Raw genomic sequence first — 27,833 nt, 5'->3', positions numbered from 1 at the left:
CCCTGGCAACTTTATCTCTGTACTATGGTATAAAGTACTAGTCTAAAAGATGGCGGTTCAGTTATGTGTGTGTGTGTGTATGTATATATATATATATGTATATATATATACACACATATATATACATATATATATGTGTATATATATATATACATATATATATATATGTATGTATATAACTGAATTGCTGTGCTGTGCTCCTGAAACTAACACTATATTGTAAATCAACTGTATTTCAATTAAAATAAATAAAAGAAAACATTTACAGCTAAAAAAAAGTAGATTCATACAACAACATGCAAATAAACAACCACATAATAAGCCACCATTACATAAATAATATGGGAATTCCAAGGGAGGGATAACATTTTTCCTGGCATGTATATAGCATACATAGGAGCAGGCTTTTTTGGGTTGGTGAAGTCCCAGTGGGTAGCAACCTGCTGAAAGCTGTCTTCAGACAGGAAATTTGCAGAGACCACAGAACAAAAGCCACTGTGGAAATGGCTGAGACAAAAACTCATGTAGAGAACTAGTAAAGAAGAAGACTGGAAAGGGGCTAATCATAAAATGTTCTGAATAGCAGCCTGAGGTGCATTTTTATTTCACTATACCATTTAATACATCTATTATATGACTATGAAAATAACAATCCTAAAAATTCTCTTTTCTGATATGACTTTTGCCTCGAAGATATTTCTGACCCTTCTCATCCAGAACTACATTTCTCCTGGAACCCTGTTGTCTATACTTTCAGAAGTGCTTGCAGCTTATAATGACCATATTCTGATTATCCTCACCTTCATCTATTTGTGATGCCAATTTTACCAAAGCCCTTAATACCGAATCATTCATCTTATCTCTCAATACTTCATTATTTAGGGGCTGGCATTGGTATAGACAAATGTATGCAAACTGCCTTGGACTAACTGAGGCTCACAAAATCTTTCATTACACTCGACTGTGATGGAGATGGCCAGCTGTCCATCAGAGATCCTGGTTCCCTTGCAAGGTGTAGAATTAAGGCTGCTCAGGCCACCTTGCCCTCAGGCGTATTATGTGACAGTCCAGACCTCATGTGATCCCCATTCTCTCTCTCCCTAGTCTCCCTGCTGGAATTCCATAGTCAGGGTGACTAAGCCACTTGCTTGAAAGATGGTGAGGTCTCCCTTAGCCTGGGTTCCTGAAGGACTTTATAAAACAGAACTCCTTAACTGTCCCCCTCAGCCAAAAATTGGATCAATGAGTCAGTAACTTTTTTTTAATTGACATCTAGTTGATTTATAATATTGTGTTAGTTTCAGGTGTATAGCATAGTGATTCAGTATCTTTGCAAATTATATTCCATTTTAGGTTATTACAAGATAACAGATATGATTCCCTTTGCTATACAGTGTATCCTTGTTGCTTATCTATTTTATATGTAGTAGTTTGTATCTGTTAATTCCATACCCCTAATTTATCCCTCCCCACCCACCCCTTTCCCTCTCCCCTTTGGTAACCACAAGTTTGTTTTCTATATCTATGAGTCTGTTTCTGTTTTGTATATACATTCATTTGTATTATTTTTTAGATTCCATATGTAAGTGATATCGTATAGTATTTGTCATTCTCTGTCTGACTTATTTCACTAAGCACAATATTCTCTAGATCCATCCACGTTCCTACAGAATGGCAGTATTTCATTATTTTTTTAAGGCTGAGTAACATTCCATTAGTTACGGCTGAATAATATGGTAATATATATCACATCTTCTTAATCCAATCATCTGTTGATGGTGTCAAAGAACACAAAAAAAGCATACCTGATGGTGATCAGATGGATAACTAATGATGGTGTACTTTTTTTTTTTTGCGGTACACAGGCCTCTCACTGTTGTGGCCTCTCCCATTGCGGAGCACAGGCTCCGGACGCGCAGGCTCAGCGGCCATGGCTCACGGGCCTAGCTGCTCCACGGCATGTGGGATCTTCCCGGACCGGGGCACGAACCCGTGTCCCCTGCATCGGCAGGCGGACTCTCAACCACTGCGCCACCAGGGAAGCCCATGATGGTGTACTTTTGATTTCAGTCATGTTTAATACTTCTGTTCATTGGTTAAAAGGAAATCTTAAATACGAATGCAATGACATTGCTCAATAGTTTTATTTTAAATTTACTTAATCAGATAATGACTTAGGGATCTAATTCTTTATTAGAAATCCAGTCATCAAATGTTAAGGATCTAAATTATCCCTCAAGGGATGGAGGAACCTGGATTTTTTAAAGTACATAGTACTTATTAGCAGAACTGGGACTTAGAATCTATTTTGCCAGATTCCTAGTTTTGTACAGTTTTCACTATTTCATTTCAGCTAGCTGCTTCAAGAAAAACAAAGTAGAAAGGTTTTCCTTTCCAAAACACTAACATATGAATTTTGTATTGGGTTCCAAATTTCTTTTAAAACAATGGCCTAGTACTACTTTGTTTTCCTCTGATGGGAGTCAAAGAAATGATGAGTTTGTGATCTGAAGAGAAAGAAAAAGAGACAGTCTGTCTGATCTAGCAATTCACATTTCTGCTTTGTAGCAATAGGTTACCCTGGGGAATGATAGACTGATACAGAATCAAAGTATCAAGTGTGTGCAGTAGATATAAAAGTCTTTTGAGTTGGGTTGCTATGCAATGATTCCAAGGCATTGATATTGCATATCTAAGGTGGGACCATAAGGAATTCTCAGATGTTGAAGATGCATTCAGGGAAAAAAAAGAAAGCTTCTGGAATAAATATATTTTGACTCAGTATTAAAGAAGAACTTTCTAATAGTCAAAGATATCAAGAGATAGAATGTCTGATTTTCTTCCTGAGACAGGGAACTACTAAGCTCAGTATCACTGATTGGGATAACTTGGTCAGGGTGGGTGGGGTAGAGGTGATTCAGATGACAGATGGGTGATAGGAGTACATGACATTTTCTCCACAGTGATCTTTGCAGTCCCTTTCTAGCTTGAGATTCTGAGATATGCATATAAAATTTGTCATTTAAGGCTGTTAACTGCCAATGGTAGATGATATTTTAATTGGTCAGATTTTCTTTTTCTTAACCCATCATCTTCCCTTTAATAAGTAATACATGCTTTTTCAAAAAATTTGAGGATTCCTACAAAGTGGAAAAAAAGTAAAATTTCACTGTAGTTTTGTCATCTGTATAATCCGGTTTCATAGCTGCAAACACAGAATAGACGCTAGCTAGTTTAGGAGAAAAGGAGTTAATCTGAAAACATTAGGTAAGGCTGACTTTTCTATCAGGGACCCAGTAGGCACAGTGCCAGTGACCTACAATGCTTTTATGGACCCGTGAACATGACTTAATTTCTTTTAAAATCTGAAGGAAAAAGAAGAATTTTTAGGTTGGAAGAATTTTTATTATATGATACTGTATCTATCTTTATACCAATGTAGTCATAAACTATGATTATGTATACATGTACATATATAAAGGGGTGTGTGTGTGTGTGTGTGTGATGGAGGAAAAGGCAGATGAAGGCACAAGTGCACAGCACCCATTGTAGTCTTAAAGAGCATTGGCTTGGGCTTAGAGGCTGCCCACTCAGGAGCTCTAAGCCCAATCGAATACACATGAGCACTGACTGCTCCAGGACAAACCCCTGATTCCTGCCCCTGGCACAGGCTCCACTGCCCTCACGTGAGCCTGATGGTAGATCCTCTGCCCCTACTGCCTCTGAAGGCTGGCAGAGATGTCAGCTCCCAGATGGATTCAGTGAGGCATGTGCTTCTAAACTGAAGCCTTTCGTGTGCCCAAAGTATAGTTGATAACTCTAATTCGAAAAGATACATGAGCTCCATGTTCCTCATTGCAGCACTATGTACAGTAGCCAAGACATGGAAGCAACCTAAGTATCCATCAATAGACAAATGGGTAAAGAAGACGTGGTACATATATACAATGGAATATTACTCAGCCATAAAAAAAGAATGAATTAAGGCCATTTACAGCAGCATGGATGGATATAGAGATCATCATACTAAGTGAAGTAAGCCAGACAGAGAAAGACAAATATCATATGATATCACTTATGTGTGGAATCTAAAATATGATACAAACGAACTTATTTACAAAACAGAAACAGACTCACAGGCATAGAGAACAGACTTGTGGTTGCCAAGGGGGAGGGGGAGTGGGGGAGGGATGGACTGGGGGTTTTGGATTAACAGATACACACTGCTATATATAAAATAGATAAAAAAGGACCTACTGTTATAGCTCAGGAAACTATATTCAATATCTTGTAATAAACTGTAATGTAAAACAATATGAAAATATATATATATTATATATTTGAATAACTCTGCTGTACACCAGAAACTAACACAACATTGTAAATTAACTATACTTCAATTAAAAATAAATAAATAAATAAATTGACTGAAGCCTGTACAAGGGTATGTTATCAGAAAAGCCTTGGTCACAGGCTTTCACTCTAGTGTTCTCACCATGTATCTATCCATTCATGGGTAATTTAGGCTCTTAACATGTAAGGAAGACTGAGAAGTGGATTTTGGGCATCCGTCGTTGTGATGTGTAAACATGGAATGTGGAAATTTCCCAAATGTAGGAGAGGTGTTCCAAAGGTAGTGAACAGCCAAATCTACCACATGATAATTGCTGCCAATGCATTGAAATATTAGCATCTGGACTTTCTGGTGTGCATATGCTTTATTTTTCTTTAATAGTTCAAATAAAAGCTATGTCTGTGATTACTGAATATGTGTTATGTAATAGGTGCTCTTAACACTATTTGAATTATCTAATTTGATTTTAATTAAAAAGAACAGCCTTTTAAATAGGCAATACTGTAACTACTCTTCCACTTTATAAGTGAGGAAACTGAGACTTGAAGAGGCTAAGTAAGTTGTTCCTGGAGCTACAGTTAATGAAGGTGGGATTTTATGCTGAGTCATACCTGCTATACTACACCTGTTATATAAGAGATATACAACTTTAAAACCTGCTTTTTACTTTTAATATTTTGGCATAAGCTTTTGTAAACCTGGATTCTAAATTCTTCTTTTTAATAGTGACATAATATTGCACTAAATTAATATAACACAGTATTTTCAAAGATTCCTCTATATTTTAATATTTAGGCTACTTCTAGATGTTTCCTCTTGTGGTAATTCTTTATGTATACACTTCTTTTTTTTCTCTATTTGGGTTTACTTCCCTAGATAAAAACTTAGAATTAGAATCACTAGGTCAAAGCATATGAAAACGTATTTTTGAGACACCAGCCACACTTTTATTTATTTTAATGATGAAAAAACAAGCCTGTTAGTTCATCTATTCAACATTCAGAATGTTTATTACATGACTCCTTTGTACTGGGCATGGTACCTGTAATACCCTGATGAATATTTGATGGTCTTACCTAAAGGGTATTATGGTTCAGTAGGTGTTAAAATAGAGTGTGTCTGAAATGAGCATCTTGTATGAATTATATATGGTAAGAATATTTCCTAGATTTTCTGCGACAAGGTAGGAATACTTTTAGAGTTCTTAGGGGTTATAGGAAAGTGGCATTCAAAGCAATTTCAAAATGGTATCAAGGATGAACATTTTCTCTTCTTTGCCAGTTTGTTAGATGAAATGTTATCGGTCATTGTTTTAATGGTTATTTCCTTGAGTACTAATGAGGTTGAACATTTTCTCCATGTGTTCGTTAATGAGTTGTTTCTTCATTTTGAAGTACCCTTTGGTATTTTGGTATTTAGTATTTATGTAAAACAGATTTTGGTGTATTGCATTTGTTGTAAATAATTTCACATCTGCTTTGCTTTTTAACTTTTTTTAAACTTAGGGAAATTGTTTTACATAGTCCAATCTACCTGGCATTTTCTTTCTAATTTCTTTTAGCACTTATATACTTCAGAAGTAGACTTGACCTCTCTAAAGAGGCATATAAATAATCAATTCCACTTTTATTCATTTATGTTGCATTTCATTTGTATTTAATTCCATAATATAGCTGCAATTTATATCTGTGTCTAATGGGATATATTAGATTTTATTCTAAAAAGATAGGCAATTATCTCAACATTATTTATTGAACAGTTTCTTTCTCATTAATTGGTGGTGCTCATTTTGTCATACACTAAATTTAGATTCCCTTTCTATATGAATTCATAAAGTCCTGTGCCCATTTGTCTCCATTTCTATCATAATGAAAATAGCTATTTTTTTCCCATCAATCTTCCTGCGAGCAGGAGTTGTGTTTTCCCTTTAATAACTAGCATAGTGCTTGGCATATGACAGGCATTATATATATGTTGAATGAATGCATAAAATAGGATGTTTCTGGGGTACCTATATTTTCCCACTATTCTGTATGTCAGTTTCTATGCCAGTTCTGCTCTATGTTAAATGTTGTGTCACAACAATATATTTCATCATTAGGTAGAACAAAGAATTTCATTAATATTTATATTCAGAATTTTCTTTATGTTCTATACTCTTTTGTTTTTATAAATTTATTTATTTTTGTCTGTGTTGGGTCTTTGTTGCTGTGTGCGGGCTTTCTCTAGTTACAGTGAGTGGGGGCTACTCTGTTGCAGTGCATGGGCTTCTCATTGCGGTGGCTTCTCTTCTTGCGGAACATGGGCTCTGGGTGCATGGGCTTCAGTAGTTGTGGCATGCGGGCTCAGAAGTTGTGGCTCACGGGCTCTAGAGCGCAGGCTCAGTAGTTGTGGCACACAGCCTTAGTTGCTCCGCGGCATGTGGGATCTTCCTGGACCAGGGCTCGAACCTGTGTCCCCTGCGTTGGCAGGTGGATTCTTAACCACTGCACCACCAGGGAAGTCCCATGACTCTTTCTTCACGTTAACTTTAGAAAGTTTTAACAGAATCTAAAATTATCCCTACTAGAATTTTGATTGGAATTATGCTAAAAGTATAAATTAATTTGGGAAGAAGCAAAGTTTATGTTGTAAATATTTTCCCACTTATGCATGTGTTATAGTCCTTATTTTCCTTTATAGCTTTTTATAATTTTCTTTACAGAGTTATTCATAAGTACTTTATTGATTTTGTTGTTACTGCTGTAGTGAGTCAGGATTATTGATGCTATTGGGAGCTGCATTTATTTATTTTAAAAAATTTACTTTTTGTTTATTGCTATTATATAGAAAAGTTATTGTTACAAATTTATCTTGCATCCTGAAACTTTTCTTGAACCACTTTATTAATTGTTACAGAAAAATTTTTGTACTTTTTTAGTTGATGTGAAGATCTTCAACACTTGAGAATAATCTCATTGTCAGCTAAATTCTATTTTGTTTTTACAATAAGGGATGGAAATTGAAGAATAAAAGTAAGATTTAAAAAAACAGCTTTTGGAGATAGAATTAAATTTTTACATCTATTTTAGAGACAGATATTATAATAGATTCTGGTAATTATATATATGTGTGTATATATATGTATATATGTATATATATGTATATATGTATATATATGTATATATGTATATATACACATATATATATACATATATATATATATAATCTGCAAAACAGGTTTTAACTGCTGGCTCTTTCAGGGGACAAATATTTGAGTTTTTCAGAACCGATGAAGACTTCCTTGTACAATTTCCTGACATACATGTTATTATCTCTTCCTGGTCTTTTCTAAACTCCACCCCACTTAGCTCCTGCCTTTGGCATAATATCCCGAAACCTCCCATGGATGGGGGCTCTCAAGCCCAGCTTTCTTTCATGTGGCAGCATGGAAAAGGCAAATGTCCAGCTCTGACTTTGGCTATGTCCCCATCACACCAGGACTCCTGGGTAGAGGGAAAATGTGAGTTATGAGAGCCCCATTTAAAGCCACAAGAGAATGGATATAGGAAACAAAGAAGCATAAGGTGGAGCCCAATAGAGTCTATTCCATTTTTTAAATATTGTATATTTTATTCCTAATCAATAATGTTCAATTTAGTTGAACATCTAGAAGTTGTCTGAGATAGAATTTTCTATTTTCTAAAGAAAACTTTTGTGTCCTAATTAAGGCAAATATTTTATTTGATCATTTATTGTGAAGGTGATGATAAGTGTTAAATAAGGCTTTTGTTTGCATTTACTCTGTGGGATATTTATTTAAGGCTACCAAAACTTTGGTGGGTTTGGGTTAATATTGGTTCTTGCTACATCATGGGAGCTGACAAATAATAACACAATGGGGACAATACAAGTATGAAAGATCCAGGCTCACATAACACCATTGATCCTTCTGCATCATAAAATTTTATTCTTTAGACTTGCACAGTTATCCAGTTTACATTCCATGTATTTCATCGTCACTGTGTCATGGGTTGACCTTCCTCTACATGCTTTACTTGTATTTTTGGAAGTTATTTTAAGGGCTTGTTTGGACGCTCTGAGACTACATTGACCTCTGGACATCCACATTGCAAGATAGACTCATTACTTTTGCAGATGTAATGACACCTCAAAATATCAAGAGATGTGCAGTCTGTTTTGGTGATAGGAACAAGACACTGTAATCCACTATGAGTACTACAGAGTCCAATACTTAGTTTGGGGTGGATTAAAAAAGATAAGATAATGAATTACAGTTTTGTTCAAGCGTTAGAATAAGCCTAATGAAGAAAGTTACTTCAGACACCTAATGATGAACTAGACCATAGTGTTTTTTGCAGAGACTACCTGAAAAAAGCTTAATATAGCAAACTTATGACTTTTTTACATAACTGGCATATTATTTTTATCTGTTGTGTTTAGAAATCAGTGGATGGCTTACATTTTCTTTAGTAGCAACTGATTAGTCTCATGCTTTCTCCTATTATGAAACTATTTTTTCCAACACTTAAAGGCAACTCTGGATCTATCAGAATCAAAAATTATAGATCTTCAGAAAAATTGTGATAAGGTGTTTGTTTTCTCCAAATTAAATAAAACCTGGTGTTTGATTTAAAGCTGACTCTGTAGTTTTCATCCTCCTGTATTAAAAACCATGTAGATTGGGAAGAAATATATGAGAATGTGAGTGAGAAAATCTTACATCACATCTGTATTGCTGACATGACTGGAAGAAAGTTTTGAATTAAGTACAGCAGTTAAAGAACAAGTGGAACTCAATAAAAGTTATTGCTCTCTTTTTGACAGAGAAAATGAAATCTTGGTAATGGATAGTATATTTACAATTTGAAAATGATCATTCCTGATAATAAAATAGGAAAAAGGACCAGGTGGCACTTTTGGATACATCTGTTGAATGATACATAATAAATATTTTGATAAGCCACATGTCATAGTTGTAAAATGCCCAAACCAGATCACTGGGTTCAAATTAAATAGTGACACAAACTAGCTGTGGAATTCTGAGTTGCCTCACCTTTCTTTGCCAATTCCTCTGTCTATAAATATGGGTAATAATAGTACCTACCTCATAGGGTGGTTCTGTTGGGGGTCACCAAGGCCACCCTGAGTCTCAACGATTTGCTAGAAGGGTTCCCAAGATTCAGAAAAGCTGTTATACTCACAGTCATGGATCCTTACAGTGAAAGGATACAGATTAGAATCAGCAAAGGGAAAGGACACATGAGGCAAAGTCCAGCTGCCAACTTCCAGATGTCCCTTCCCAGTGGAGTCACATGGGGGTGCCCTTAATTCTCTCAGCAACAGTATGTGACAACATGTGTGGAGTGCGGTCAACCAGAGAAGCTCAACTGAGCTCTCGTCCCTAGAGTTTGATTAGGTGTCAGTCACAGAAGCCTGCAGCACCAGATGACCGACCTCAGCTATTCAGACGTCAGCCTCCCCTCCCCCAAGCAAAAACAGGTGTTCACCATAAGTGTATCTGATCCACTTGGAACAGCAGAAGCCTCTAGCATATACACAAACTCTCTTATCAGTCAGACTGTTGGAAGAGCTCAGAGGTTATCTTCCAGGAACTGGCCTAAGGCCAATTCTGAAGGAGGGCCTTTCTTTGGAATGTGTAGCATTTGAGGAACTTATGCCTGCTGAGCTAACCCTTGCCTGCCCAGGGGTTATGAGGAATAAATGAGTTAATCAGTTAACTTAGAATAGTGCCTGGCTCATGTAGCAAATAAATAATGGTCAGCTAGAGTTCCTTCTTGTGGACCTCTGTGAGCTGAACGAAGCAGATCGGTTTGGAATACAAACAAGAAATAGCTATATTCCGTGGATCTCGTGATCATGACATAAGTCCTCAAGTTTGGAATAATGGGCATTACGAGCAAATTAAATATTTTAGCGAGCAGTGTTTTAAAAAAGCAGCGTTTTAAAAAAGAGGAGTTCCCAGTGAAACACCAAATCTTCACGTTTTGTCTTTTTGTTCTTTACAGAGCTCTGAAATCAGCAAGGCAGTAATCAAAGAGCAGAACTGTTTGAGGAATACCACAAGAAAGAAGGTACAGAGTGGTTCTCAATAATTAACCCGTAATATTCATTTAGACTGATGATTAATTCAAACTTCTAGGCCCTATTATTAAAAAGATTTTACAGAAAAGCCAGTTTGGTGTCTTAGAATATGTGTGACTGCATATCGCAGATGGCTGACCATATCCTAAAGAGGAACTGATTTCTATGTATACATGAAATCAATTCTGAAGGTTTCAGTTAGGCCAGGCCTAGGTAGACAAGTAAAGGAATTAACTAATTATTATTATTTATTATTAAATCAACACATATTCATTAAAGGCCTGCTATATGGCAGACACTCATCTATAAGGTATTTGGTGATTTTATAGACTTGGACAAAACAGGCATGGTCCATTCCCACCCTCATGGTGCTTACAGTTCAGTGAAAGTGATATGAAGTAAATAAGCAATATCAATATGTGAATAAAAATTGATAAATGCTATGAAGAGAAATTGCAGAGTTCTGTAGGAGAAAATATTGGGAAATAAGGGAGGAATCTACTGTAGATGGACTAGACAGAGGTGTTTCTTTGGAAGATGATGTTTCAACTCAGAGCTGAAGTGTAAGGAAGAGAGTCCCAGGTAGATGGAACAGCAGTGAATAAAGAACATAACTGTAAAAAAGGATAAAGTGGCTGTAGCAAAGTCACAGAGGTGGAGACAAGTATAAGATGAAGCTGGGTTGAAAATGGGATGAACATGAATATGGTAACCGGCCCAGTCCCATAGGGCCTTCATGGCTCAGGTAAAGTGTCTTCAGACGAGCTCTGCTTGGCCACTTTATGCCCTTGGCATTTCCATGCTATGTCATTTGGTGTTCTCTGCTGGTCCCCTGAATATAGAAGCTTTCAAATCTGCCACCCAACCCCACCCTTCTACATCTCCTGCCAAAGTATGGTGTAAAGGGCTTATGACTGTGCAAAGAGGTTCTCAATGTGTCCAAATACTAGTTCCATAATATGTTCTGTATAAAATGGTTTGGGGTCAAGAAGGTTTGAAAATTTCTGAATACTGTACCACCCTCAGGAGCTTTAAATACACATTAACATGTTATAGTTTCTGGGAAGTTCTGTAGTACAAACATATGTGTATGTGTTTTATGTGTGTGTGTGTCCCGTTACTGAACTTAATATTTAACCAGTATTTCCAGGTTTACATTAGAAAATGTTTCAGAATTTTCTCTCTTAGAAATATATATTTTAAGGGGTTCCTTATACTCCTGAGGCTGGCCTGCATTTAGGTCACTTGACCTACTTTATGGCTATGCACATTAAATTATGTTTGATAATTTTCTAGAATCTGGATAATTCAAGCCAGAAGAAAAAATTAATAAATAAATGTTTGCTTCAGTGGTTTAGCTTTTTAAGGCAGAAGATTTTTCTTGACCTGAATTATATGGTTAACTGCCTTAAGTCCTGATTATACTTTGCATGTGAAAATACTGCCTTAAGTACCAGCAAGGAACACAGGAGTAAGAGCTTACTAAGTAATTTTCAGTGTTAGTGTTAGTAATATTTGTTTTCTTAAATCAAACAAAGCAAAACCACAAAAAATACTGTCTGCCTCTTAGCTGCTCTGAATCTCATGCTTATTCTTCTTGATTTGTAAAATTCACCTAAGTTTTAAAGGTCTGAAAGTGAGGAAGATGACTTGGGGTAGTGCCTACTTTAGCACCTAAAGAAATGATTTGATTTCATATAAAATGTGGAGATTTTGTATTTGCAGCAATAAAAGTTTCAAGGACTCAGAGCGTGAGAGTTAAACTAAGGTTATCCCAGAAGAGAGGTTCTCAGCATCTGTGTTGGAAAGGACATTGACTTTTATAGATCAATGCAGTATCTTTCAATTCAGTTAATTATTATTAAAAATAAGAAAAAAATCATTAAAAATTCCCTAGTACTTCATAACTTAGAAAGAAAAAAAAGCCTTGTTTCGTCCCCAGAAAGACAAGAAACAGCTGTCCCTTAATTACTACTACTGCCATTTGCTTTGTACTAGAGATGTGTCTCAAATTTGGAAGCTAATTAGAAATCTTAATGGAAAATGGCTTAAAAAAAAGGAAAAGAAAGCAAAATGATCAACATGAAAACATAAAGTAGGGAGGAAAATAGAAATGGTAATATTACAGCCAGATTGAATAATCACCTATCTTAAAATGAGTTGGTGCCTAGGGAACATATTTTGTGGCATGAAATGGAACTTTACTGTTTCCTCTTTCAGGAGGAATTTTCTCAACCAAATGATGTCTTTTAATTTCTATAAATTGTAATTTTCAGGGACTAGATTTTTCTCAGTGTACAAACAATAGTTTTAAAGTTTTGAAGCTGAAGTTAAATCCCAGCTTCCTAACTTGTTCCGTTTGACCCTGGACAATTTTTCCAACTGTTCTCAATCTCCATTTACCCATCTTTAAAGTGAAATTTTAAAATCCTATTTTGCAATGTGGTTTCTTTCTTATTTGTCTCTTGACTTATACACTGACTAGATATATTCAGTTCTAGAAAGAAAGGAAAGAAGAGAAAAAGTAAAAAGGAAACAAAGCTAAATTTGAGAATATATATAATGTCTAGCAGAGAATACCAATACCATACATTCAGAAAGTGCTTGTTGATTCTGTGCCTTGGAGGCAAAGACTGGAAGGCAGATTCATTAATCCTTTTACTTAAGCTATTTTTCTTTCTGGTGGGTATTTTGGATTCTGTTGTCCAGATTGTAAATCCCACTTAAAGGTATTAGTGACATATATTATTTCTGAATTACAGTACTTTGCATGCTGGTTAGGCATGAGAGTTGCTCAATTCATATTTGTTTAATTTGAGTGAGGCTGTGAACTAACAGGGCAGGAAGTAGGTAACCCAGATTGTCCTATCTTCTGGTTTACAAACCCCATGTCTCACATCTGAAGCAGAAGTGGTTATGCCTCCCTGTGAATGATTTCATTCAATGATAGTGTACCCACTTCCTGCTGCTGCCCCATGCACTCTACTCCCATCAGACTAGCTAATTTCCTGTTATTTATGCATATTGTACATTTGTGGCTTTAGGTCTTTGCTTGCACTGCCTCCACTTTCAATATTTTCTTCCTTGTTTTCTTTCATTCTCCCTCCCTTCTTCCCCCCTTCCTTTTATCTATACCCATCTTTTTGATGTACCTATCTCTTAAAGTCTGACCAAATACCACCTCCCCCATGAAGCAATCACAGGTATCTGCTGAGATAATTGTCTTACCTCCTTTGATTTTTGTTTTGTTTTGTTTTGTGTCCAAGCACTGTTCCTTGTTCCCTGTCTAGAAAGTGATCCTGAACACAGAGCCAATGAGATCCCAACCACATAGTATGTTAATGGCTCTTTACTTCCATCCTCCGCTCCATTTTGTTACCTTTTACCAAAAATCTCATCAAAGAAGTAGACCACTGGCAATGTTTGCTGCTTGCTTGCACACTGGTGTCTGGGTTACTGGTGGTAGGAATTTTTGCCATTGAGCACCAGGCTGCAGTTTTCATCAGTTTTCTGAGTCTGGTTGGCTTTCTGAATCTATGCTTATTTTTGGCTGCTGTGTACTTTGCAGTCAGGAGCCTGGCTCTGCACCCAGTGGTCTAGGTGCCCTGATTCCCAGGACACCTGCCTGCATCTATTTCCCTGTGTCCTTACCTTACTTTGGGTATCCTTCCTTGATTTATGACTTGGATACACATGTGATACTGAGAGTTGCCCCTCCACAGAGGCCCTTTCTACTGCTTCCTTATCCCCCACCCCAAACTCAAGGGTGCCCCTATTTATTGAGGCCCATTCATATCAAACTTAAGGTTATCACTTAAGTCTTGATAATTTGGACTCTTGGCTCCTATAAGTCAATATTTGTTTCCCAGTTTATTCTTCCTACTCCTTTGGAATGGATTTCTTTTTGCTTCCATTTATGTCTCTGCATTCCTCCTGATTGAATGGTTATTATCAAACCGTTCCAATTGTACCTCTCTAAGGCCATCTTCCACTTGTCTAGCCATGTTAATAGTAAATATTATTAAAATTGATAATGCTAGTAATATTTATTGATCACATTCTATATTTTCTAATATCTTCTTTTGTTTCACTGTTTTAAAATTTGCACACAGTAAAATTCATACTTTTTGGTGTACAGTTCTAGAATTTTTGACAAATGTAAGCAGTCATATACTCACTCCACAATCAAGATACAGAACAGTTACATCACCTATAATCTTCTCTTTTCTACACCTTTATGGTCAGCCTCTCCTGCTCACTTCTAACCATTAGAAACCACTGATCTGTTTTCTGTTTCTATAATTTGCCTTTTCCAGAATGCCATATAAATTGAATCATACAGAATGGAGCATTCTGAGTGTGGCTTCCTTCACTTACAATAATGTGCTTAAGATTCACCGAGTTTTGTGGGTATCAGTGATTGATTCCTTTTTATTGCTGAGTAATATTCCATTGTATGGATTTGCTTTGGTGTGATTATCCATTTATTTTGAGTTTGAGTTTTTAGTTTAAAAAAAGCATGTTTTTCTGTGATCATGTTTTATTTCTCTTAAGTAAAGAATCAGGAGCAAGATTGCTGGGTCATATGGTATGACTCAGGTTATGTTTAACTTTATAAGAAACTGCCAGACTTTTTTCCAAAGTGGTTGTACTATTTTGCCTTCCCACCAGCAATGTACAAGAATTCCAGTTGGTCCACATCCTTGTCAGAGATTGATATTGACAATTTTAAAAATGTTTAATTATACCCTTCTAGTAGGCACATAATATTAGCTCATTACAGTTTTAATTTGTATTTTCCTAATGATATATAGATCAGTTTAGAAAATATCGATATCTTAACAATAATGAGCCTTTCAATCCATGAACATTGTATATATCTTCATTTGATTTTATCTTATTTTCTTTTATCAATGTTTTATAGATTTATAGCATACAGATTCTGTACCTATTTTGTTTGATTTATTTCTAAATGTTTTTATGTTTTTTGGTACTATAATAAATGGTACTTTAAAAAACTTTATTTTTCCATTTTTCATTGGCAATTTATAGACAACTGATTTTTGTATATTGCCCTTATATTGTGCAACTTTGATGAACTGATTATTTCTAGCTTTTCTGGTAGATATTTTTGGTTATTTTCGACATAGATAATCATGTTGTCTGCAAAGAGACAACATTAGTTGTTCCTTTCCAATCTGTATGTCTTGTATGTTTTTCTTGACTTGTTGCATTGGTCATGACCTCCAGTATGATATTGAAGAGGAAAGATGAGAGTGGAAATTCTTACCTTATTCCTGACCTTAGCAGCAAAGTACTGAGTCTTTTATTATCCAGTTATGATGATAGCTGTGGCATTTTTGTAGATGGCCATTATCAAGCTAAAGTACTTCCATTCTACTCCTAAATTGAGAGGTATTTTTGTTTGTTTGTTTTTAATTTTCTGGATGAGAGTTTTTATTTTCTGTACATTGAATTTTGTCATTTACTTTTTCTGCATCTTTGAGATGATCATAGGTTTTGTTTTTTAATCTGTTGATATAGTGAATTACATTGAGAGATTTTTGAATGTTGAACCAGTTTTTCATTCCTAGATAAACCCCTCTGTATACGGTTTATTCTAGAATAAACCCCTCTTGTATACTTTTGAATTAGATTCGCTATAGCTAAGGTTTTGTTGATAATTTTTTTGTGAGTCTAAGTTCATGAGAGATATTGGTCTTTTTTTTTTTTTTTTCCTTATGGTGTCTTTGATTTTGTATTAGGTTAATGCTGGCCTCATTAAATGAGTTGGAAATTATTCCCCACTTTTGGTTTTCTCAAAGAGTTTGTATAGATTTTTGTTATTTGTTCTTCAAATTTTTAGTACCACTCATCAGGAAAGTCATCTAGCCTGGAGTTTTATTTGTAGTTTTTAAATATGAGTTCAAGTTTGTAATAGTTACAGAGCTATTCAGGTATACATTTCTGCTTGAGTGAGATTTGGTAGTTTTTGTTCAAGAAAGTGTTCAATTTTATCTAAGTTACACATTTTTAAAAAATTGAAATGTAGTTTATTGGTAATTTATAGCTTCTCTCTTTTTTCTTGGTCAGTCTGGCTAGAAGTGTATCAATTTTATTTATCTTTGCGAAGAAACAGCTTTTGGATTTATTGATTTTCTCAGTTGTTTTAATTTTCAATCCCATTGATTTTGCTTTTACTTATATTATTCTCTTCCTTCTGCTTGCTTTGAGTTTAATGCACTCTTTCTAGTTTTCTAAGATGGCAGCTTAAATCATAGATTTGAGACTTTCCTAATAGTAGCTTACTAAATTTCCTTTTTTTTTTTTTTTTTTTGCGGTATGCGGGCCTCTCACTGTTGTGGCCTCTCCCATTGCGGAGCACAGGCTCCGGACGCGCAGGCTCAGCGGCCATGGCTCACGGGCCCAGCCGCTCCGCGGCATGTGGGATCTTCCCCGACCGGGGCACGAACCCATGTCCCCTGCATCGGCAGGTGGACTCTCAACCACTGCGCCACCAGGGAAGCCCACTTACTAAATTTCTGTAAGCACTACTTTAGTTGTTGCCTTTGACAAATTTTGATATTATTTTTTACTTTCATAATTCAAATTATTTTCTAATTACTTTCGTGATGTCCTCTTTGGCCCAGTGGTTATATAGGAATGTGTTGCCTATTTCCCAGATATTTGTATTTTCAGATTTTTTCCTGTAATTAAATTCTAGTTTAATACTGTTATGTTCTGAAAACATGCTTATATGATTTAAATTCTTTTAAACCTGTCACAATTTTATGGCCCATGTCAAAAAAATAAAGACTGCCTTCAGGTCAAAACTATAAGAAAACAGAGGGGAAATGAAAACTTCACCTTCATGTGACTTAATTCTTCAAGTTTTAGCTCCTTCTTACAATTTTCCTGCTTTTGTTTATTTATCAAAATGCTCAGGTATCTTGCTTTTTGTATCTACTTCTGATCAGCGGGACATATAGTATTCAGTTGCTTTGGTCCATTTCTGCTAGAAATGGAATACCTAAAAGTTTTGCATATGTTAATTTATTTACTTCTCTCCACAATTTGTTAGACAGGTATTACCATTTTACCAGCTTATGATGAGGTAACTAAGGAATAATATGGTTGAGTTAATTGCCCAAGGTCTCAAAGTGGCAGAGCCTAGGTAGTCTGGGTCTATAATAGCTCTCTTCACCACTTTGCTACAATGTCATTCATGCTAAATTACTGTAATAGGGATTCAGATATGCATGCTAGACTAAAATAGAGTTAAATTATAAAAGATTCCAGAACACAACAGCAAGAAATAGTCAAACAAAGACAGACTTACTAACTTGCCAGACAAAGGAAAAACAACTGGTGAAGAAATTCCCAGAGTAGTTCACTAAAGGGAAAAGAGCCAGTGAGTATTAAGTGCTAAAATGTTATGGGGTGGGAGATAGAGGGGTGTGGGGAGTAGAGGGGTGGAGAAAGAGGGAGAGAAGCATGCAGAGGTGGATGTTATGTTGGTTATGCTATTTAAGGATTGAAAATTAGTACTTTGGCAAAGACAGAATATAAAAGGAAATTTTTCTATTTACAACATTACATTCTGTATAGTATATGCTCAATAAATACATGTCACATGAACTAATGATTATGGTATTTCCTTTCCTTACTTTTCCTTACATGTGGGATCAAAAACAATCCTAAGAGTTGGAGAGCTTCATCCTGAGATTGAAAAGATGGGGAAGGAAAAAGTTTTATTCAGTATTCAGGCATAAATTAATGACATACTTTTCACATAAAATCTGAGCTTAAATACCATACTGCCTCAGTAATAATCCTTCATTTACTCCAGCTGATCACAGAAGATTAGCCCATGTTATAGAGGAATTCATTAAATTAATCCATGATTTTTTTTTAGTTGCATGAGAGGCACCAGAGAAACTCTAAATGAATTTGCAGGTGGAACAATGGCTTGGAACTTCACTACTCAGCCTTGTTCTTTTCGTAGATATTCTTCCCAATTCAAGTTTAGCAATTAAATGTTCTTTCTTTTTCTTTTCCTTTTTTTTTACATTTTTGAGTACCTGTGTTTGCTCTTGTTGTGGTGCAGTTTTATTGAGTAAATATTTTAGGTAGAATGTGTGACTGTGTACACATTTGTGTGTAAAGAAACTGCTTGCGGTGAAAGAATTCAGACTCATCATCTGCAGTAAGAATGAGAAAACTTAGTTATGTCATATTATATTCTTTGTAGATAACCTCAGGCACTCTATGAATGTCTCTGGAGAGTTAAAGTGAAATTACAATCATCATGAATACACATTTATTCTTGCCTGTCATAATAAAAACAGAAGATAGTAGTAAGGTAGATAGCTAGTGGGAAGCAGCCGCATGGCACAGGGATATTGGCTCGGTGCTTTGTGACAGCCTGGAGGGGTGGGATAGGGAGGGTGGGAGGGAGGGAGACGCAAGAGGGAAGAGATATGGGAACATATGTATATGTATAACTGATTCACTTTGTTATAAAGCAGAAACTAACACACCATTGTAAAGTAATTATACCCCAATAAAGATGTTAAAAAAAAAAAAACAGAAGATAAAATTTTAATTAAATTCATTATCTGTCTTACTTTGAAATTTCAGATTTCAAAAGAAAACGAGCAATTAATCATCAGAAACTATAGCTAATTCAGTCAATACTAATTTGAACCTGAAATGTATCCTCATAAGGAATTCAGTCGGTTCTGTGAGTGAATAACTTCTGATGTCTATATTAGAAATGGCCTGTGGATAAAGCTGACACTTCAGTTTTAGTTTTGCTTGAGCAGGTGGTATTTAACTGGCCTTCGGTGTACATGTGTGACAGTGTTCATAAGGATTTTGAAACTTTCTTGTTTGTTATTTGTTTGTTTCAAATTTAATGTTTTATTGGAAGGTGAATGGACAATCCCAATCAGTTACAAAAGCAAAATTAGAGGATTCTAGGATTGTGATGGAGATACAGGAGTCTACGGAAAAATCGTCCAAAATTCTGAGAAGCTAGATATTTTTGTGTAATAACTCCAGCATGATCTTTGTTGTCCAGTTTTTGAGATCACAATTTGGAAAGCTCCCTATAATTTCAACTGTTGGGCTCCTGTGGTAGGATTTCGGCAGAAGCTAGAAAATCCATTTTCTGGTGGATAGGTGGCCATGGCAGACATATTCGAAACTTCCATAACCAGAGCCATACCCGTAGCCTCTGAAGTCACATCCATAGCCCAGTCTGCAGAAGCTGCCATTACCAAAGCCCAGGCCACCAAAGCCAACATAGCTGAAGCCTAGGCCTCCGTAATATAGTGCCTGTAACGGCTCATGGTGTCAGGGGTGGTGACTTTGGTTTGCTGTTCAAGACAAGATCCTGAGTATGAATATCAGCACGTGTAGAGGGATGCATATATACCCTGGTCAGAGCATGTGATATATCATGTGTATACCTTCCTCTCATGTCATTTTTTTCATTATACATACTTTGCACAACTCATTAATTTGTTGTCCCCTGACACAGGGAGAGGGCCTCACTCACACTCATTAAAATATTTGAGATCACTTTGTTGCCTAGTTAGGGTGTTCCTTAAACGTTATTGCATCACTTTATCAAAGCATCACTTTGCACCCTTTAAATAGACACAATTACATTTGTCAATTATACCTCAAGAAAGCTGGTGGAAAATGTTATGGCATCATTTTGTAAGAGGAAACGCCGTTGCCGCAGCAGCGTTTCCTCGGAGTCCTCTTTAGTTCAGGTGAGAAAAGAACCAACCTCCATCCAAATTAAGATTCTCTCTGTGCATCTCTGCTTCTTGAGATAGGCTTGAGATGGGCTGCTAGGAGCCATGACATTTAGACTATGCAGCTGCCGAATAAAAGTATCAGGAAAAAAGCCCTGTCATCTTAAGTGTAGACAGTAGAGTCCTGTCCTTTAGTTAGTTTTCAGATGAAGAGAAGGCCATTTAAAAATACCCAAGCATCTAGTGAATTGCCATAAAACCCTCTTGTACCATTTTTAAAATTATTAATTAATTTATTTTTTCTGTGTTGGGTCTTCGTTTCTGTGTGAGGGCTTTCTCTAGTTGCGGCGAGCGGGGGCCACTCTTCATCGCGGTGCGCGGGCCTCTCACTATCGCGGCCTCTCTTTTTGCGGAACACAGGCTCCAGACGCGCAGGCTCGGTAGTTGTGGCTCACGAGCCCAGTTGCTCCGTGGCATGTGGGATCTTCCCAGACCAGGGCTCGAACCCGTGTCCCCTGCATTGGCAGGCAGATTCTCAACCACTGCGCCACCAGGGAAGCCCGTACAATTTTTTAAACCTCTGCTGTGTGATAGCAATTAAAAAAACAAAACAGTGTATTTGGAGCTCGAGACCAGCTTTACAAGTTTTTGTTAAGTAAGCAAAAATGCAATGAGTCACATGAAGTATTTATAGAAAAAAAATTTCCATGAAATTACAATCTTTTCTGGAACATTCAATGAAAGTTCCTATCCTTTGGATGACATGGGAGAAGCAACCAGGAGTGTCACACTGTGACACTGTAACAAAATGTAACAAAATGCAAAAATACATGCATTTCTCTGTGATTGTACCTCATGTGTGGGTACACCTGTGCAATACAGAACTGGACCTCAGCTGGAACCGGCCAGGAAGCATCTTTAACCAGAGGTCCACTCAGAACCCAAGAATGGCCCATTGTATGATGCCTCACACCCACGTCATCCTGGGATACGTCCTAAACCACAAGTGCCTCCTGTCATGTATCCTGGCCCATTATTTCATCCCCATTTTGCCATGGGCTTAGTTGGATATGACTCAATCTTCCTCTGATCCTCTCACTTCTGAAATAATTACATAAAGTCCTTGGGGTCTTCTGTTTCTATGAAAAATAGTCTCCTCTGCCTTCTACCTCCTGAGAAAATGTTTTCTTTGTCTGTCTTAATGGAAACCTGCTTTTCTGGAGTTTTCTGCTACCCTGCTGCCTACTGTAATGTAGATCGGCCACATATACAGAGCCTGGAGGCAGGGTTACTGTTTTCCTGGTGCCACAAGAGGCCTCCTAAGCTGTTACGTCTGGCTATGCCACACCTCTGTCCCTATTTATCATGCTCATTGACCAAACTCCTGTTCTCTTTAGACTTTTCTACCAGACACATAGTCTTCCCTTGGTCCCCAGGTTCCGCCTGCTATCCCTCTGGGCAATTGCAATTCCCATGGGAATAACCCATCTAGCATCCTTGCTGGTACAGTTTCTTTGTCTTTTTATGCTCTAGTAACCATCAACACCACTCTATTTCATCCACTCGTTTATCCCATGACAATACCCTAAGTTACAACCACTCAGTGCTGCTGCTACAATGTGAAAGCAACCATTGACAATACATAAACGAATAGGCATGCCCATGTTACGATAACATTTTACGCAAAACTAATTGTTATTTAGGATTTGGCCTGTCATTTATCCCATGACAATACCCTAAGTTATCCCTTAGGACTGAATTCTTCTCTCAGCCCCCAATCTGTCACATCTTTCCCCATTAATGACTTCCTAATCTAGCGTAGAAACTTTTCAGTCGCCTTAGTAGTATTACATTCTCAGCTTCACCCTTCTCTCACTGCGTCCACAGACAAAACCCTAACACTATGTCAACCAAGCTGTCCTTCTCCACCAGGCTGCCGAGCCCCGCTGAAGAAAGCCACACAGCTAGTCAGACTGAGGCCTCCACAAACCTGTGTCTCCAGGCCCAGATGGACCCATACAACTGCCCCACTTGTTCCTCATCCAGTGCTCATAAAGGCCAGCACAAAACTCCACCTGTCTTCTCAAAGCTTCTCAGTTCCTCCCATTTCCTCTCAACACGTTAACATAATTTAGTTTGTTAAATTCATTCCTACCAAAGTCATAAAGAAAAATATAGTAGATGTTTTGTACCTGTTACCCAGTTTAATAAATCAAACTTTCCCAATATAGTTGAAAACACCTGTGTTCCCCTTCCTGATCACATCTCCTACACCCTTCCTCCCAAATATCATAACTATTCTGATTTTAGTGTTTATCATGCATTTCTCTGTGATTGTACCTCATGTGTGTGTACCCCTATGCAATACAGAACTGGAATATTATTTTACATGTTTTAAAATTTTCTGTAAGGGCCATCCTCTTTCTTCCCCCACTCCCCACCCCCGTCTTAGTCTCCTCTTCACTCTTTCTCCCCTTTTTCTCTATACTTTGTGAAGTTAATCAATGTTGGTATGTGAAATGAAAATCCAGTCTATGCAGAATGAATAGATCACATTATATTTATCTGCTTTCTTATTGATGGACATTTAGCCTGTTTCAGTATTTTATTATTAGAAGTTGATTCATTATAAACATTCTTTTAACTGTCTTCTGGTATGCATTTGCAAGAATTTTTCTAGAATGTATGGTTGGAAGTAGAATTGCTTTTCAACTTTACTAGATATTACCAAATTATTTTCCATTGTGACTGGAACACCAGCAGTACATAAAAGTTTATATTGCTCGAAATCCTCATCAATATTTGAGGTTTTGAGACTTTAAAATTTTTGCTTATTGATGGTCGTATAATGATATCTCATTTGGCTTTAATTTGCATTTCCATGATAACTAGTGAAGTTCAGAATCTCTTAATAAGTTTCTTGACAATTTGTGTTTAATAATTTTGAATTACCTGTCTACATATTTTGCTAGTTTTTTCTGTTGGGTTGTTTTGCTATCATTCTTAAGATATTCTGGAAAGTAAATCTTTATCAGTTATCTTTATTGCACACAGTATTTCTGCTTGTTTTAGGTTTAATTTGCTCCTTTTCTAGTTATAAGGTGACAGCTTAGATCATTGATTTGAGACCTTTATTTTTCTATTATAAGTATTTAATACTATAAATTTCCCTGAAAGCATAGTTTGATATGTAGTGTAGTGATTTCATTCTGATTCTAAAGAGTATTAGTGTGTTTTATATATGCACACACTTGTTTTTATTGCAATTCTCTTAAATTTGTTAAGGTTTGTTTTAGGACCTAGGATATGATCTTAGTGAATATTGCATGTATACTTTGAAAAAAATATGTATATTCTGTTGTTGTTGAATTCGTTGTGTTATAAATGTCAGTTAGGTCAAGTTGCTGGTACTGTCGTTGTCTTCTGTATCCTCACTGATTTCTGTTTACTTGTTCTAGCCATTACTGGGAGAGGGATGTTGATGTCTCCAAGCATATCATCGTGGATTTGTCTATTTCTCCTTTTAGTTTTTTAAGTTTTTGTTTCACGTATTATGAAGCTCTGCTGTTAGGTGCATGTACCTTTAGGATTGTTATGTCTTTTTGGTGAATTAACCATTTGTCATTATATTATTCTTTCATGTGAAATCTATTTTACTTGATATTAATATAGCCACTTCAGTTTTCTTTTGATTAGTGTCTGCATGGTTTAAATTTTTGGATCCTTTTACTTTAACCTATATATGTCATTATATTTAAATATAACTATGAAACATAGAGTTAGTCCTTGCTTTTTTGTCCAAGCTGATAATCTCTTTTTTTAATTGCTGTGCGTGTGTGTGTGTCTGTGTATGTAGACTGTTTACATTTAATGTAATTATTGATGTGGTTGGATTAAAAACAAATATTTGGCTAGTTTTTGTCTATTTATTCCATCTTTTTTGGTCTTTCCCTCCCGCCTTTGGATTATTGTGTATTTTTTGTTATTCCATTTTACCTCCACTATTGGCTTATTATTTATACTTATTTTTTAAAAAATATGAATGGTCACCCTAGGAAGTACCATATACATTTTAATTAATCACAGTCTACTTTCATATATTTTAGTGATATAATTGTATACTATAATTTTAGTGTAAAAACAATAACTCCCTATTCATTCCTCCCATCATTTTTGCTATTGATGTTCTATGTTATATTTTTACACATGCTATAAGCATACAATACATTGCTACTAATTGTGCTCTAGACCAGTGCTTGGCAAATACTAGCCTGCAGGCCAAATCCTAAATAACAATTCATTTTGCATAAAATGTTACTGTAACATGGGCATCCCTATTCGTTTACGTATTGTCAATGGTTGCTTTCACATTGTGGCAGCAGCACTGAGTGGTTGTAACAGAGACTGTATGGCCCCAAAGGCCTAAGATATTTACTATCTTTCCTTAACAGGAAAATTATGCCAAGCCCTGCTTTGGGCAATTACCTGTTATAGTCACTCAAAGTAAGAAAAGATGAAATTAACATATATTTTTCTTCATACCATTTATAGTGCTCTTCATTTCTTTTGTATATCCAAGTATCTTTCTGTAATGTCATGCTTGAAGAACTTCCTTTAATATTGCTTGCTGTGCAGGTCTGCTTCTACTGAATTTGTCAGTTATTTGTCTGGCTAAAAGTCTTTACCTCTCCTAATTTTTTACAAGTTATTTTTACTTTGTGTAGAATTTTGGGCTGACAGTTTTTATTCTTTCAGATTTTTTAAGATGTCACTTACATAGTTTCTAACAAGAAGTCCAAGATATTTTCTTCTTTTGTTACTCTACGTGTACTTTGCCTTTTTTGTGGTCAAACTTTTTTTACCTCAAAAATTTTCTCTTATCTTTGGTTTTCAGTAGGTTGAATATGTGTAGAAGTTTCTTTTTTTTTTAATTTTTGTTTGATTTGCTTATTTGATTATTGGTGTGTGTGTGTGTGTGTGTGTGTGTGTGCGCGCACACTACTCTGCTTGGTGTTTTCTGAGCTTCTTAAATTGGTGTTTTGATGTTTTTAAATATTTTTGGAAAATCCTAGGCCATTGTCTTTTCAAATATCTATTCTGCCTTTTTCTTTTTTCTGAGATTTGGATAATGCATTTTGGTTGGTACTGTCCCACAGTTTTTTTTTTTTTTTTTTTTGCGGTACGCGGGCCTCTCACTGCTGTGGCCTCTCCCGCCGCGGAGCACAGGCTCCAGACGCGCAGGCCCAGCGGCCATGGCCCACGGGCCCAGCCGCTCCGCGGCATGCGGGATCCTCCCGGACCGGGGCACGAACCCATGTCCCCCGCATCGGCAGGCGGACTCCCAACCACTGCGCCACCAGGGAAGCCCAAGTCCCACAGTTTTTGAATGCTCTCATGCATTTTCACTTTTTTTCTCTGTATTTCTGTTTGGGTTATTTCTATTGGTCTGTCTTCAAGTTCACAGATTATTTCCATGATGGTGTCACATCTACTGATGAGCCCATCAAAGGCATTCTTCATCTTTGATGCTGGTGTTTTACATTCCTAGCATATCCATTTGACTTTTTCCACTAGTTTCTGTCTTTGCTAAAAATCTCCATGTGGTCATGCAGGTTGTCTACCTTTCCCATTACAGTCTTCAATATATTCTCTTTCTGATAGTTCCAAATTTGGGTATTTTCTGAGTCTAGATCTCTTGATTGTGTATTTGCTTTTTCTCTTGAGTGTGTTTTTGTTCTTCTTCATCTTCTTCTTCATCTTCATCTATTTTGTGTTGTGTGTAGGATAGTAGGGTATGAAAGAATTAGTACTTAGGCCTGGAAGTGAGCTTTTCTCTTTTTCTGTTAAGCTTTTGTGTGTTGGGGGAGTTGAATCAATCTAGTCAGTAACTGAGCTGGGTTAGGGTTTTGTTGTTGCTATGCCCACCCTCAATGCACCTGTAGCTTCAGGTTTACTCCTGTGTTCACTGGTGTTTAGGGTGGGATTTGGGTGGCTGGAGAATTTGTTCTCCACCCTCCAGTTTAGACTTTTCCTGGGAACTTCTACATCAGAGAGGTCACTATTCATGCTTCTGTGTCTCCCCCAGTGGTAACCTACTGTTAACTTATGGCTTAGTGTTTGCTGGCCTGGTGTTTGGGAGCAGAAACATTCTCTGTTGTTCTATTTCAACGTTGATCTTAGGCAAAATCTGTGTTCTTGGGTCTTAGGGAAGGGGCTTTCTCAATGACCCTGTCCCTGTCTTAGAAATAGAGGATCAGAAGATCTCTAATGATCTGATCCCAGGAAACTTTGCTTCCCTTCTCTTGTTCCATCCCCTAATTGCAATGAGTTTTCACCTGTGTGCTGATGGCAACAGGGTCTGCCACTTTTGTTCTATAGGGATAAGGATGCAAGTGTTGTGCTATGTTTTCTCTGCAGTGACTGTTGCTCTGCTCTCCCAGGCCTGTATCACCGAGGATTGCCTTCTTCAGATCCTAGTGTGCTCCCAGTCTTTCTTATGAGTATGTGATGAGGTCCATGAAAGTCTGTTAGTGGGGACAAACTACCTTTGAATTTGTGGCTATCAGAAGCTCTATACACTCATGCTGGCCTACTCCTGACCTTGAGTAAGTCATTAAATATTTCAATTGAATTCTTATTACCAGCTTCTTTGGAGACTGACACCCCTTCCTCCTGTGCCTGAAAGCTCTGCTCTGTGGAGGCCTTTGTCTTTCCTTAGATTTCAGCCTGGTTGGTTGCTCTGAGACCTAAGCTCTCTGATTAGTTAAGGAAAAGTTACGGTTTTATATATTATTCAGCTTTTTCTTGAGTTTACGGTAGGAGTAATATTCTTTACATCTTTGTCTAAACAGAAGCTGAAAACTGCTGTGTTACAAACATATTTTCCCAGTATGTAATTTGTTATCGCATGCTTTATTGTATCTTTTGCTTACAGAATATTTTATTTTAATGTAATCAAATTTATTAATATTTTCCTTTATGAACTAGACTTTTGGTTTTTTTTAATTTTTATTATTACTTTTTAATTTTTCTATTGGAGTATAATTGATTTACATTGTAGTGTTAGTTTCTGCTGTACAGCAAAGTGAATCAGTTTTACATATAGCTACTCTTTTTTAGATTTTTTTTCCACGTAGGCCATTACAGAGTACTGAGATGAGTTCCCTGTGCTATACAGTAGGTCCTTATTAATTATACATTTTATATACAGTAGTGTGTATATGTCAATTCCAATCTCCCAATTTATCCCTCCCCCCTCCCACCCTGGTAATTATAAGTTTGTTTTCTATGTCTGTGGCTCTACTGCTGTTTTGTAAATAAGTTCATTTGTACCATTTTTTTAGATTCCACATATAAGCAATATCAATTGGTCTTTCTCTGTCTGACTTACTTCAGTCAGTATGACAGTCTGAACTATGCTTTTGAAGTCAAGAAATATTTCCTTATTCATAGTTCCCAAATATGCCCTTGAAAGAAAAAAGAGAAAAACAACTGAGATTCTTAGGGAGACTATCCTCAAGTTTCTGTCACTTACTTTTCAGATCATACCTCATTTTCTGCTTACCCCCTTCCTTTCATTACAGCAGATAGAAGCATTTGGATTTTTC

The 27,833-nt window shown here is 36.6% G+C and overlaps 1 protein-coding gene across 3 annotated transcripts in view; it reads left to right on the top strand.

Moving 5' to 3' along the window:
- The window catches only part of INPP4B (inositol polyphosphate-4-phosphatase type II B), a gene marked incomplete at its 3' end in the record, with an annotated part of 719,784 nt that overhangs the window by 327,247 nt on the left and 364,704 nt on the right, over positions 1-27,833 (top strand). For all 3 annotated transcript variants that reach the window (XM_082653036.1, XM_082653035.1, XM_082653034.1), the window contains exon 3: positions 10,384-10,449. The remainder of the gene's footprint in view (positions 1-10,383; positions 10,450-27,833) is intronic.

Source organism: Grampus griseus (assembly GCF_964374135.1).
Source record: "Grampus griseus genome assembly, chromosome: 4".
Classification (NCBI taxonomy): Eukaryota; Metazoa; Chordata; class Mammalia; order Artiodactyla; family Delphinidae; genus Grampus; species Grampus griseus.
Note: the sequence above shows the minus strand (reverse complement) of the source record. Positions and strands in the feature narration are given on the sequence as shown.